The following is a 12,257-nucleotide window of genomic DNA, read 5'->3' as shown; positions in this document are numbered from 1 at the left end:
TAAATACTGGATCCTGTGTATGATAGAGACCATCTGGTTAAGTAATTCCCAACTTTGTATATATAATAAAGTTAACAACCACGCATGTTTTAAAACATGAAATATATATTTTTTGATAAACAATTTTATTGAGCCATTTTGGCATAGTAAACAACAACAATATAAAACAGTGTGCAAAAAACAATCATTATAGTGCAAGAAAACCAGCTCCCCTCCACCAAGGACCAGAAGTCGATAAATGGTTGCCACCTATTGGGCGAACCCTGATAGTGACCCTCTTAAAGCGAACTTAATTTTCTCCAGACCGAGAAAGCTCGCCATATCCTATAGCCAGGCCTCCGACTTCGGAGGCTTTGAGTCCCTCCATGCCAACAGAATTTGTCGCCGGGCTATCAGGGAAGCAAAGGCCAAAACGTCAGCCTCTCTCTCCTCCTGGACTCCCGGGTCCTCCAATCCCCCAAAATAGCCACCTCTGGACTCATCACCACCCCTGTTTTCAGTACCCGGGACATAACATCCGCGAGCCCCTGCCAGTACCCCCTGAGTTTTCAATATGCCCAAAACATGTGGACATGGTTCGCCGGCCCTCCCGAACATCTGGCGCACCTGTCCACTAATCCGAACAATTTACTCATCCGGGCCACTGTCATGTGGGCCCGGTGGACGACCTTGAATTGAATCAGGCTGAGCCTGGCGCATGTTGCAGTCATGTTTACCCTACTCAACACCTCTGCCCATAATCCCTCTTCCATCTCGCCCCTGAGCTCCTCTTCCCACTTAAGCATCAGCTCCTCGGCCTGTGACTCCTCCTATAAGTTCTTTATATATATCCTCCCCCTCCCCCTCCCATTGACCACCTCTATTTCCCTGGCCGCTTCCCTCTTCCTCAGTTGCTGTGCCAGCATTCTACTGGCTTTCTCGCCGTGCTCGTAAATCGCACCCCTTGCCTTCCTAAGGTGCTCCACAGCCTTACCTGTGGACAACACCTCAAACTCTTTCTGTCGTTTCCTTAATAGCTCTGCCCTCATGCTCTCCGCATATCTCCTGTCTGTCCGTAAGATCTCTCTTACGAGTCGGTTCATTTGTGTCCTGTCCCTATGATTGAAATCTAATTGAAATCCGCTCCCCTCTCACCACCGCCTTTTGCACTTCCCAAAGTACCGCAGCTGAGACTTCCCCTGTGTCATTGACCTGCAGGTAGTTTTGCATACATTTCCTCACCCTCTCGCATACCGCCTCGCCCGCCAACAAACCGACCTACAGCCTCCATTGAGGGCGCTGAAAACTTTCCTTGCAGACCTGCAGATCAGTCCAGTGCGGGGCATGGTCCGAAATTGTGATCGTCGAATATTCTATGTCTGTCATCCCCGCTAGCAAATCCCTGCTCATGATGAAAAAATCAATTCAGGAATACACCTTATGGACATGTGAATAGAATGAAAACTCCCTCCACGCCAGCCGACTAGCCCTCCATGGATCAGTCCCCTCCATTTGCCCCATGAACCCCCTCAGTTCTTTCGCCATTGCCTGCATCTTACCCGTTCTTCAACACGACCGGTCGAGGCTGGGGTCAAGGACTCTGTTAAAATCCCCTCCCATAATCAGCCTGTAAGAGTCCAGGTCAGGTATCTTCCCCAGCAGTCTCTTTATAAAATCCACATCATCCCAATTCGGGGCATATACATTGACCAAGAGTAGCCTCATCCCCTCAAGCTTGCCACTCACTGTGACAAATCTGCCTCCCCCATCAAATTGCACCTGTTGACCAAAATCGCAACCCCCCTGGTTTTAGTGTCCAGCCCTTAATCTGACCCGTTCAGCTGCTTTCAGATGAGTCTCCTGAAGCATTGTTACATCCGCCTTCAGTGCCCTCAGATGCGCGAACATACGTGCCCTCTTTACTGGCCCGTTTAACCCTCTAACGTTCTGGGTGATCAGCCTGGTTGAGGGGCACCGTGCCTCCCCCGCCGATCAGCCATCTCCTTTCTTGAGGCCGCCCCAGCTCCTGTTTTGCCCTTCCCCCGGCCTGTGTTCTGACAGCCCCCACCTCCGACATCCTCCATGATCCCGCACCTAAGTCCCTCCCTTGTCAGCAGAACAACTACCTCCCTCCTCTCCCTCGCAACAACACCCTGAAACCTAATCCCTGCCATAAACTAACTAAATACACCCCCCCCCCCACCTGGCTTCTGTAGATCAGCTCACCCAGCTAGCCTGGTGACTCTCTACTCCAGCGCCAACAAGTCTCCCACCTATTGTTCCTTCTGACCCAACCCCCACGCCCATCAACACCACTTCCCCAAACTAGCCATCCTCGAGCAATTGCTCTGCAAAGAAACAAACCAAACAAGAAAGGAAGAAAACCCCAACACTAGTGCAAATTGAATAAAACAGAATAAGTAATAGGCACTTCCAACCACCCCGCTCCGAACACACAGCCCTCAGCACCACATACCTTAACTACACTCTTTTTCCAAGAAAAGCTCAAATACAGGAGAGAAATACAAAAAACAGGGAGAAAAAAAGCACCAGAAAAATGTGTAAACATCCTCAGCATCTTTTTAACACAAGTCCTCAGTTCGGCACCAGTCCTTCTCTCTTGGCGAAGTCCATCGCTTCCTCGGGCACCTCAAAGTATTGTGCCGTCCCTCGTGTGCGACCCACAGGCATGCTGGGTATAGCAGCCCAAACTTCACCTGCTTCTTAAACAGAATCTCTTTGACTTGCCTGCAGCCTGCCCGTCTTCTGGCCACCTCCATGCTGAGGTCCTGGTAGATGTGCAAGACACTGTTTTTCAAATGGCAGCTCCGCGTGCGCTTGGTCCACTTCCTACCTTCAAACACCAGCTTTGAAAAAGTCATCCAGACTTGAAACGTTAGTTCCATTGCTCAGACTTGCAAATAGCCAAAGGGTGTTAGATCTGTTTGTCCCTGTGAATTATATTGGTAGATAAAGCAAGGAATAGCAGCTTGTTGCTTGTAATGTTTGTAGCCAGTCAAGCAGGCATGGGAATGAGCTTTGTAATGGGGCTTAACAGATTGCAGCGCTATTCTGCGTCATCACTTCGGTTTTGTCATACGTCCAGCAGCTGCTATCCTTTAATTTTATTAAGTGTTATCTGGCATTAGCCAAATCTCATCGTCAGCTTACAGGACCCCAAACCAAGCAAGGAGTGAGAACAGATGGTTAGAAATTCTGCCAGATATGGGATGCACGTAAATTTCTTTTAGGGGCATATCCCACTTTGGTGCAAGTTCAAAACGTTAGAAACAATAGAAAAAGGCCCAGATAGTCCATCCAGCCTATCACATGTTGTTAATTATTATGGTGCAATTTGCACTATAATATAATCCTCAAAGTCCTTTCCACCCTCCACCAGTGAATGCCCTCTAACAATCTCACCAATTTTCCATCTAGGACAAGGAAAACCTAGGATAAAATTCCAGTTTGAACCTAGCGGTGATTAAACATGTTTTAGGTGACCACAGTATCTGAGATACTTCCCCAATGCCCATTTACTTTTTGTGTGCAGTGATGGCAGCCATACTTGGGAGTGCAGCTAATCCATATTTTTTAATGAGCTATTCAATTAGTTGCATAGGTCAGTGATTCTTGGAAAAGAAACATCTGCTGTCTAACCTATTTCTATTTTTATGTAACCGATGTTCATGTCCCCAGTTCACCCTAACCTCTCCAACTCATAGCCTATCCACATTGGCCAAATGTAATCTGTTCTTTTTTGAAGACCACTTTAAATCTCCTACATTTTTCTGGTTTAAAAAAACCCTAGTTCTTCAAGCCTCCAGGAGTCCTTTAAACTAGATATCAATCTCTGGCTTCGTGGTCACCTGCATTGTGACATCTAAAATATAGCACAGTTCCAAATGTGACCAACTCAGATCTTGTACAAGACCAGTATAGCATTTTCATATCACCATTAATTATTCTGGCAATATATTCTTGCTCTTTTGCTAGAGCCTGGTTATGGACTTAGACGGTATTACAACAGCCATATCTTTCTTCCACCCAAAGGTCTAAAGCTTGCACTCCTGTATTCTGTACAAATGCTTAGCATTGGCTCTTCTGGGTATGTGTTAACTTCCCTCCCCACATCTGAGCCTGCCTATAATCTGTTTTCCCATTCAGGTCCTAAAACCCAAATAATTCTTAACATCATCCACAAACTTGCAGAGAACTTCCTCAACACCTTTATCTGAATCATTGATGCTCAGAAGCAATCCCCACTTGTAAGCAGTCCCCAGGGAGAACCAGTACTATTATTAACAAGCTTCTGTCTGCAGGAATGCAGTCAATTCCTATGCAAGCCAGAATTTACAACCTAATCTCACAGGACTCAATCTTTTTAATGAGCTTGAGTGATGCCTGCCAAACGGCCTTTTGGAAATTGTTGTGTTTTGGAGGTGTGGCATAGAACATAGAACATTACAGCGCAGTACGGGCCCTTCGGCCCTCGATGTTGCGCCGACCTGTGAAACCATCTGAAGCCTATCTGACCTACACTATTCCATTTTCATCCATATGTCTATCCAGTGACCACTTAAATGCCCTTAAAGTTGGTGAGTCTACTACTGTTGCAGGCAGGGAGTTCCACACCCCTACTACTCTCTGAGTAAAGAAACTGCCTCTGATATCTGTCCTATATCTACCACCCCTCAATTTAAAGCTATCGTGTTGGTCATCACCATCCGAGGAAAAAGACTCTCACTGTCCACCCTATCTAACCCTCTGACTATCTTATATGTCTCTATTAAGTCACCTCTCAGCCTTCTCCTCTCTAACGAAAACAACCTCAATTCCCTGAGCCTTTCCTCGTAAGACCTTCCCTCCATACCAGGCAACATCCTAGTAAATCTCCTCTGAACCCTTTCCAAAGCTTCCACATCCTTCCTATAATGTGGTGACCAGAACTGCACGCAGTACTCCAGGTGCGGCCGCACCAGAGTTATGTACAGCTGCAGCATGACCTTGTGGTTCCGAAACTCAATCCCCCTGCTTATAAAGGCTAGCACACCATATGCCTTCTTAACAGCCCTATTAACCTGGGTGGCAACTTTCAGGGATTTATGTACCTGGATGCCGAGATCTCTCTGTTCATCTACACTACCAAGAATCTTGCCATTAGCCCAGTACTCTGCATTCCTGTTACTCCTTCCAAAGTGAACCACCTCACATTTTTCCGCATTAAACTCCATCTGCCACCTCTCAGCCCAGCTCTGCAGCTTATCTATGTCCCTCTGTATCCTATAACATCCTTCAGCACTATCCACAACTCCACTGGCCTTCGTGTCATCTGCAAATTTACTAACCCATCCTTCTACACCCTCTTCCAGGTCATTTATAAAAATGACAAACAGCAGTGGCCCCAAAACAGATCCTTGCGGTACACCACTAGTAACTGAACTCCAGGATGAACATTTGCCATCAACCACCACCCTCTGTCTTCTTTCAGCTAGCCAATTACTGATCCAAACCCGCTAAATCACCTTCAATTCCATACTTCCTTATTTTCTGCAATAGCCTACCGTGGGGAACCTTATCAAACGCCTTACTGAAATCCATATACACCACATCAACAGCTTTACCCTGATCCACCTGTTTGGTCACCTTCTCAAAAAACTCAATAAGGTTTGTGAGGCATGACCTACCCATCACAAAACCGTGTTGACTATCGCTAATCAACTTGTTCTTTTCAAGATGATTATAAACCCTATCTCTTATAACCTTTTCCAACATTTTACCCACAACCGAAGTAAGGCTCACAGGTCTATAATTACCAGGGTTGTCTCTACTCCCCTTCTTGAACAAGGGGACATCATTTGCTATCCTCCAGTCTTCCGGCACTATTCCTGTCGACAAAGACGACATAAAGATCAAGGATAAAGGCTCTGCAATCTCCTCCCTGGCTTCCCAGAGAATCCTAGGATAAATCCCATCTGGCCCAGGGGACTTATCTATTTTGACATTTTCTAAAATTGCTAACACCTCCTCCTTTTGAACCTCAATTCCATCTAGCCTGGTCGACTGAACCTGAGTGTTCTCCTCGACAACATTGTCTTTCTCCAGTGTAAACACTGACGAAAAATATCCATTTAATGCTTCCCCTATCTCCTCTGATTCCACACACAACTTTCCACTACTATCCTTGATTGGCCCTAATCTTACTCTAGTCATTCTTTTGTTCCTGATATACCGATAGAAAGCCTTAGGGTTTTCCTTGATCCTATCCGCCAACGACTTTTCGTGTCCTCTCCTCGCTCTTAACTCTCCCTTTAGGTCCTTCCTGGCTAACTTGTAACTCTCAAGTGCCCTAACTGAGCCTTCATGTCTCATCCTAACATAAGTCTTCTTCTTCCTCTTGACAAGTGCTTCAACTTCCTTAGTAAACCACGGTTCCCTTGCTCGACAACTTCCTCCCTGCCTGACAGGTACATACTTATCAAGGACACGCAGTAGCTGTTCCTTGAAAAAGCTCCACATTTCGATTGTACCCATCCCCTGCAGTTTCCTTCCCCATCCTATACATCCTAAATCTTGCCGAATAGCATCATAATTGCCTTTCCCCCAGCTATAATTCTTGCCTTGCGGTATATACCTATCCCTGCCCATTGCTAAAGTAAACATAACCGAGTTGTGATCACTATCACCAAAGTGCTCACCTACATCTAAATCTAACACCTGGCCGGGTTCATTACCCAGTACCAAATCCAATGTGGCCTCGCCCCTTGCTGGTCTGTCTACATACTGTGTCAGAAAACCCTCCTGCACACACTGCACAAAAACTGACCCATCTATAGTACTCAAACTATAGTATTTCCAGTCAATATTTGGAAAGTTAAAGTCCCCCATAACAACTACCCTGTTACTCTCGCTCCTGTCAAGAATCATCTTTGCAATCCTTTCCTCTACATCTCTGGAACTATTCGGAGGTCTATAGACAACTCCCAACAGGATGACCTCTCCTCTACTGTTCCTAACCTTGGCCCATACTGCCTCAGTAGACGAGTCCTCAAGCGTCCTTTCTATCGCCGTAATACTTTCCTTGATTAACAATGCATAAGGGAGCATGGAAGATTAAAAGAACAAAGCTTTATTTACAGTGTGTGATCTTTTACGTGCCATTCTTCTCTCTCTGTTTCCCGCGCGGGCAGCATGGAGGCATTGCTGCCTCACAGCGCCATGGACCCGGGTCCGATTCCGACCTTAGTGACTGTACGGAGTTTGCACTTTCTTCCTGTGTCTGTGTGGGTTCCTCCGGGTGCTTCGCTTTCCTCCCACAATCCAAATATGTGCAGTTAGGTGGATTGGCCACGCTAAATTGCCCCTTAGTTCCAAAGATGTATATGCTGGGTGGAATTATGGGGGATTGGGCCTCTTTCAGAGGGTTAGTAAGGACTCGATGGGCTAAATGGCTTCCTTCTCCATCTAGGGATTTAATGTTCTGTTCTATGGTCTATGACTTATGATGTCACTTCCAGTGAATACATTAATATAACAGAGCTTCACTAGCATCGATAAGAATTGATGCAAATACCCAACATTTCCTCTCCTCTCCTCTTCCCCCCTCCCCCCCCCCCCATATTGAATATGACTCAACAAATTCAAAATAAGTTCAGCTGAATAACGGAGGCCGTCGTCCTCAAAACAGTTGATGACGAACCTCTGGCATCGACGTCTTGTAGAGTCATAGATGTTTTCAGCATGGTAACAGGCCCTTTGGCCCAGCTTGTCCATGCTGCTCAGTTTCTATCACTAAACTAGTCCCACTTGCCCGCATTTGGCCCATATCCCTCTATACCCACCCCGCCCATGTAATTGTCTAACTTTTTTAAAGGAAAAAATTGTACCCGCCTCTACCACTGCCTGTGGCAGCTCATTCCAGATGCTCACCACCCTCTGTGTGAAGAAATTTCCCCTCTGGTCACTTGTATCTCTTCTCTCTCACCTTAAACCTATGCTCTCTAGTTCTAGACTCTTTGGGAATAGCTGCTGACTATCGACCTTATCTATGCCCCTCTTTATTTTATAGACCTCTATAAGATCACCCCTAAGCCTCCTACGCTCCAGGGAAAAATGTCCCAGCCTATCCAGCCTCTCCTTATAACTCAGACCATCAAGTTCTGGTAGCATCCTCGTAAATCTCTTCTGCACTCTTTCTAGTTTAACAATATCCTTCCTATAATAGGGTGACCAGAACTGAACACAGTATTCCATGTGTGATCTTACTAATGTCTTGTACAACTTCAACAAGACGTCCCAACTCCTGCATTAAATCTTCTGACCAATAATACCTAGCACGCTGAATGCCGCCTTCATCACCCAGTCCACCTGCGACTCCACCTTCAAGGAGCTATGAACCTGTACCCCTTGGTCTCTTTGTTCTGTAACTCTCCTCAACTCCCTACCATTAACTGAGTAGGTCCTGCCCTGATTTGATCAACCAAAATGCATCACCTCACATTTATCCAAATTAAACTCCATCTGCCATTCATCGGCCCACAGGCCCAATTGGTCAAGATCCAGTTTCAATCTTATATAACCTTCTTCACTATCCACTGTGCCACCAATCTTGGTGTCATCTGCGAACTTACTAAGCATGCCTCCTACATTCTCATCCAAATCATTAATATGTATAACAAATAACAGTGGACGCAGCACCTATCCCTGAGGCACACCGCTGGTCACAGGCCTCCAGTTTGAAAACAACCCTCTACAACCACCCTTTGGCTTTAGTCGTAAAGCTAATTTTGTATCCAATTGGCTCCCTCACCCATGATTCCGTGAGATTTAACATTTTGCAACAACCTACCATGCGGTACCTTGTCAAAGGCCTTGCAAAAGTCCATGTAGACAATGTCGATTGCACTGCCCTCATCTACCTTTTTGGTTACCCCTTCAAAATTGAGACATGACTTTTCCTCTTACAAAGCCATGCTGACTTTCCCTAATAAGCCCATGCCTGTCAAAATACCTGGAGATCCTGTCCCTCTGAATACCTTCTAACAAGTTACCCACTACAGACGTAAGGTTAACCGGTCTGTTGTTGCCAGGCTTATCCCTCCAGCCCTTCTTAAACAAGAGCACAACATTTGCTACCCTCCAATCTTCAGGCACCTTTCCTGTGGCTGTCGATGATTCAAATATCTGTTAGGGGGTGGCAATTTCCTCCCTAGCCTCCCACAATCTCCTGGACTACATTTCATCACGCCACATATCTTGATATGCTTTACTACCTTCAGCACCACCTCCTCTGTAATATATACATTCCTCAAGACACTACTTTTTATTTCCCCAATTTCCCTAACATTCACGCCTTACTCAACAGTAAATACTGTCGAGAAATATTCACTTAGGACCTCTGACATCCCTTGTGGATCTGCACATAGATGACCTTCTTTATCCTTGAGAGATCCTACCCTCTTCCTCGGTACTCTTTTATCCTTTATGTATTTGTAAACACTCTTTGGATTTTTCTTTGCCTTATCTGCTGTGTCCCCTTTTTGCCCTCCTGATTTCTCTTTTAACTCTACTCCGACAAGCCCTATACTCTTCAAGGGATTGATTTGATTCCATCTGCCTATGCATGTCATATGCCTCCTCCTCCCTTTTGAGCATGGCCTCAATATCCCAAGTCATCCAGGGTTCCCTCTTTCTACGAGCCTTACCCTTCACTCTTGAGAAGAATGTGCTCACCTCGAACCCTAGTTAACACCTTTTTGAAAGATTCCCATTTACCAGCTGTCCCCTTGCCTGCAAATAGGCTCCTCCCAATCAACTTTTGAAAGTTCCCGCCTAATACCCTCAAAATTGGCCTTGCCCCAATTTAAAATGTTAAGTTTTGGGCCAGAACTATCATTCTCCATAACTATCTTAAAACTAATGGAATTATGGTCACTGGTCCCAAAGTGATCCCTCATGAACACCTCCGTCACCTGCCCTGCCTTATTTCCCAAGAGGAGGTCAAGTTTTGCCCCCTCTCTAGTCAGGCCATCCACTTATTGGATGAGGAATTTTTTCCTGAATACACCTGACAAATATTTCTCCATCCAAACCCCTAGGCTGTCCCAGTTAATGTTGGCAAAGTTAATGTCCCCAACTATTACCACCCTATTTTTCCAGCAGCTATCTGTAATCTCTTTACATGTTCACACTGGTGGTAATCTTTGGAATTTCCGTCTTTGCACTAACAACATCAACGTTTGGTTTAACCAGCGTTGATGTAGGAACTAGAGGTTGTCCCTGTGTCTGATCAGAAGGTGAAGTGTTGCTTTTCTCAACAGTCTCTATTAGTGTCAGGGTTGTAGGAAAGCTCAGGTCATGACTTTGTAGGGTTGAACCTGATTTTCTGTAGGCCCCATTTCTGTCATCCATCTGCATGTCTCCTCTGGTCTGGACAGTTGAAGGGATAATAATAATTTTAATAATAATCTTTTTTAGTGGCACAAGTAGCTTACATCAACATTGCAATGAGATGGCTGTGAAAATCCCTTTATCGCCATTGTGGGTCTGTTCGGGTGCATTGAGGGAGGATTCAGAATTGTGGCGGGAACCCATTTCTTCCCTGTGGAGTAATTCCTAACCAAACCCCCTTGTCCTTGATGGAAAACTATATACGATCGCTTTTGTTTTAGGAGGTTTCAACTGATGGAACATGGGGCACAGTTGTCTTTTCACTATTAGCAATGTGGGAAAGGGTTTTGGCTGTACAATGTACGGTATACCCAAATACGTGGAGGAACCTGTTAAGATGTTTGATCAGCCAACCGTTCCCTGGTTGCATTCAAGTTATGTTTTTCATTTGGACAAAAGGTTCTGCTATCCATTAGTAGCTGGGTGATATGGTGTGGACGTAATACATTGAATACCATTCTCTTATAAGAAGCTTTTGAATTCTTGTGAGGCATTGAGGTCTGAAAGACTTCTAGCTTCAGTAGTTTTCTCCAATGAGGGAGCTTTCATCACAGCATCCTCTGGCCACTTGGTGTGAGAGTCAACTGTTACGAAGAACATATGTCATGGAGTCATACAGCACCGAAACAGGCCCTTCAACCCTCCATGTCTATGCTGACCATCAAATACCAATTTTTCCGAATCACATTTATCAGCACTTAGTCCACAGCCTACTCAGCCTTGACGATTTAAGTGCTCTGTCCAGCTGAGTCTTCAATGTTGTGAGAGTACTGTAATGTTTTTGCCAGATGGCCTGATTTATATTACAAGGACACTTGTAGCTACAGCTATAAACAATTTATTAAGATTAACTGTGGTTCAAATATATACAAAACAACAGATAAATAACAGTATGAACATGCACAAACAACCTCTCCCCCAGCTCCCTAGTCAGTCTGAGATCACCTGACTCTAACATTCACTGATGTACTAATGATACTCCAGGTGGTCAGTCGGTGATTTACAACACAACCATGATATCACGACAAGTACCTGTTCCACCAACCTCTCAGGCAGTGTGTCCCATATCTCCACCACCCCCTGGTGACAATCATTTTCTTCTGGTCCCCCTAAATCACTTAGGCCTCACCTTAAACCTTCACAAGATCCTGCAAATTCCATATGCATGCTTTGCCAGGCCCTTCAGGCCATTTCCATGGATGCAGATGCACTAAGGATGGCAGGAAGAACATGTTCTAGCTCTCTCATCAATTTCCACATCCAGTCCAGGCCACCAGAGATAACATCTCATTATTGCTTTCAAGTGTACGACTCTGCAATATCCCTCGTGTAGCTTCTCTAATACCTGTTTCTTCAATGGTGGTGGACTAATCACACCGAGTCTCCATAGAAGACATCCTGACTGTACTGAAAGTTCCAATCATCTGGAATAGTCAGATTTCGGGTTAGGTGCTGGTTCCAAAGTCTTCCCAAGTAAAACTATATCCATCACTTCTGAGAATATCAGATCGCTCTGAGTGTGTTTCCTCACTTGTTTAGAAGTGACTGGTGTGTTGTCTACTTGTTCAAAAAAAGATATTCCCATTTGAACAGTCTGACAAATTACCTGGCACTGGCTGGTAATCTTGAAAGTCCATCGACATTACCATGACTGACTGTATTTAATAGTTTCAGAATGTGCAGACAAAAGCAATGCCCAACTTTTCATTGTACTTATGGAAAGTGATGGAATTCCCAATTGTGGTCCAAAAATGATAGTTAATGGACCATCAACAGTGCAAACTTTCTCCCATAGAGGAATTGCTGGAATTTCTTTCCTCCAAAAATGA

The 12,257-nt window shown here is 45.1% G+C and overlaps 1 protein-coding gene across 3 annotated transcripts in view; it reads left to right on the top strand.

Moving 5' to 3' along the window:
* Positions 1 to 12,257, top strand: part of aplp2 (amyloid beta (A4) precursor-like protein 2) — a 133,928-nt gene that overhangs the window by 47,812 nt on the left and 73,859 nt on the right. The window lies entirely within an intron of this gene.

This window comes from Scyliorhinus canicula, chromosome 19, assembly GCF_902713615.1.
Source record: "Scyliorhinus canicula chromosome 19, sScyCan1.1, whole genome shotgun sequence".
In the NCBI taxonomy this organism is placed as follows: domain Eukaryota; kingdom Metazoa; phylum Chordata; class Chondrichthyes; order Carcharhiniformes; family Scyliorhinidae; genus Scyliorhinus; species Scyliorhinus canicula.
This window is presented reverse-complemented; position numbering and strand designations above follow the sequence as displayed.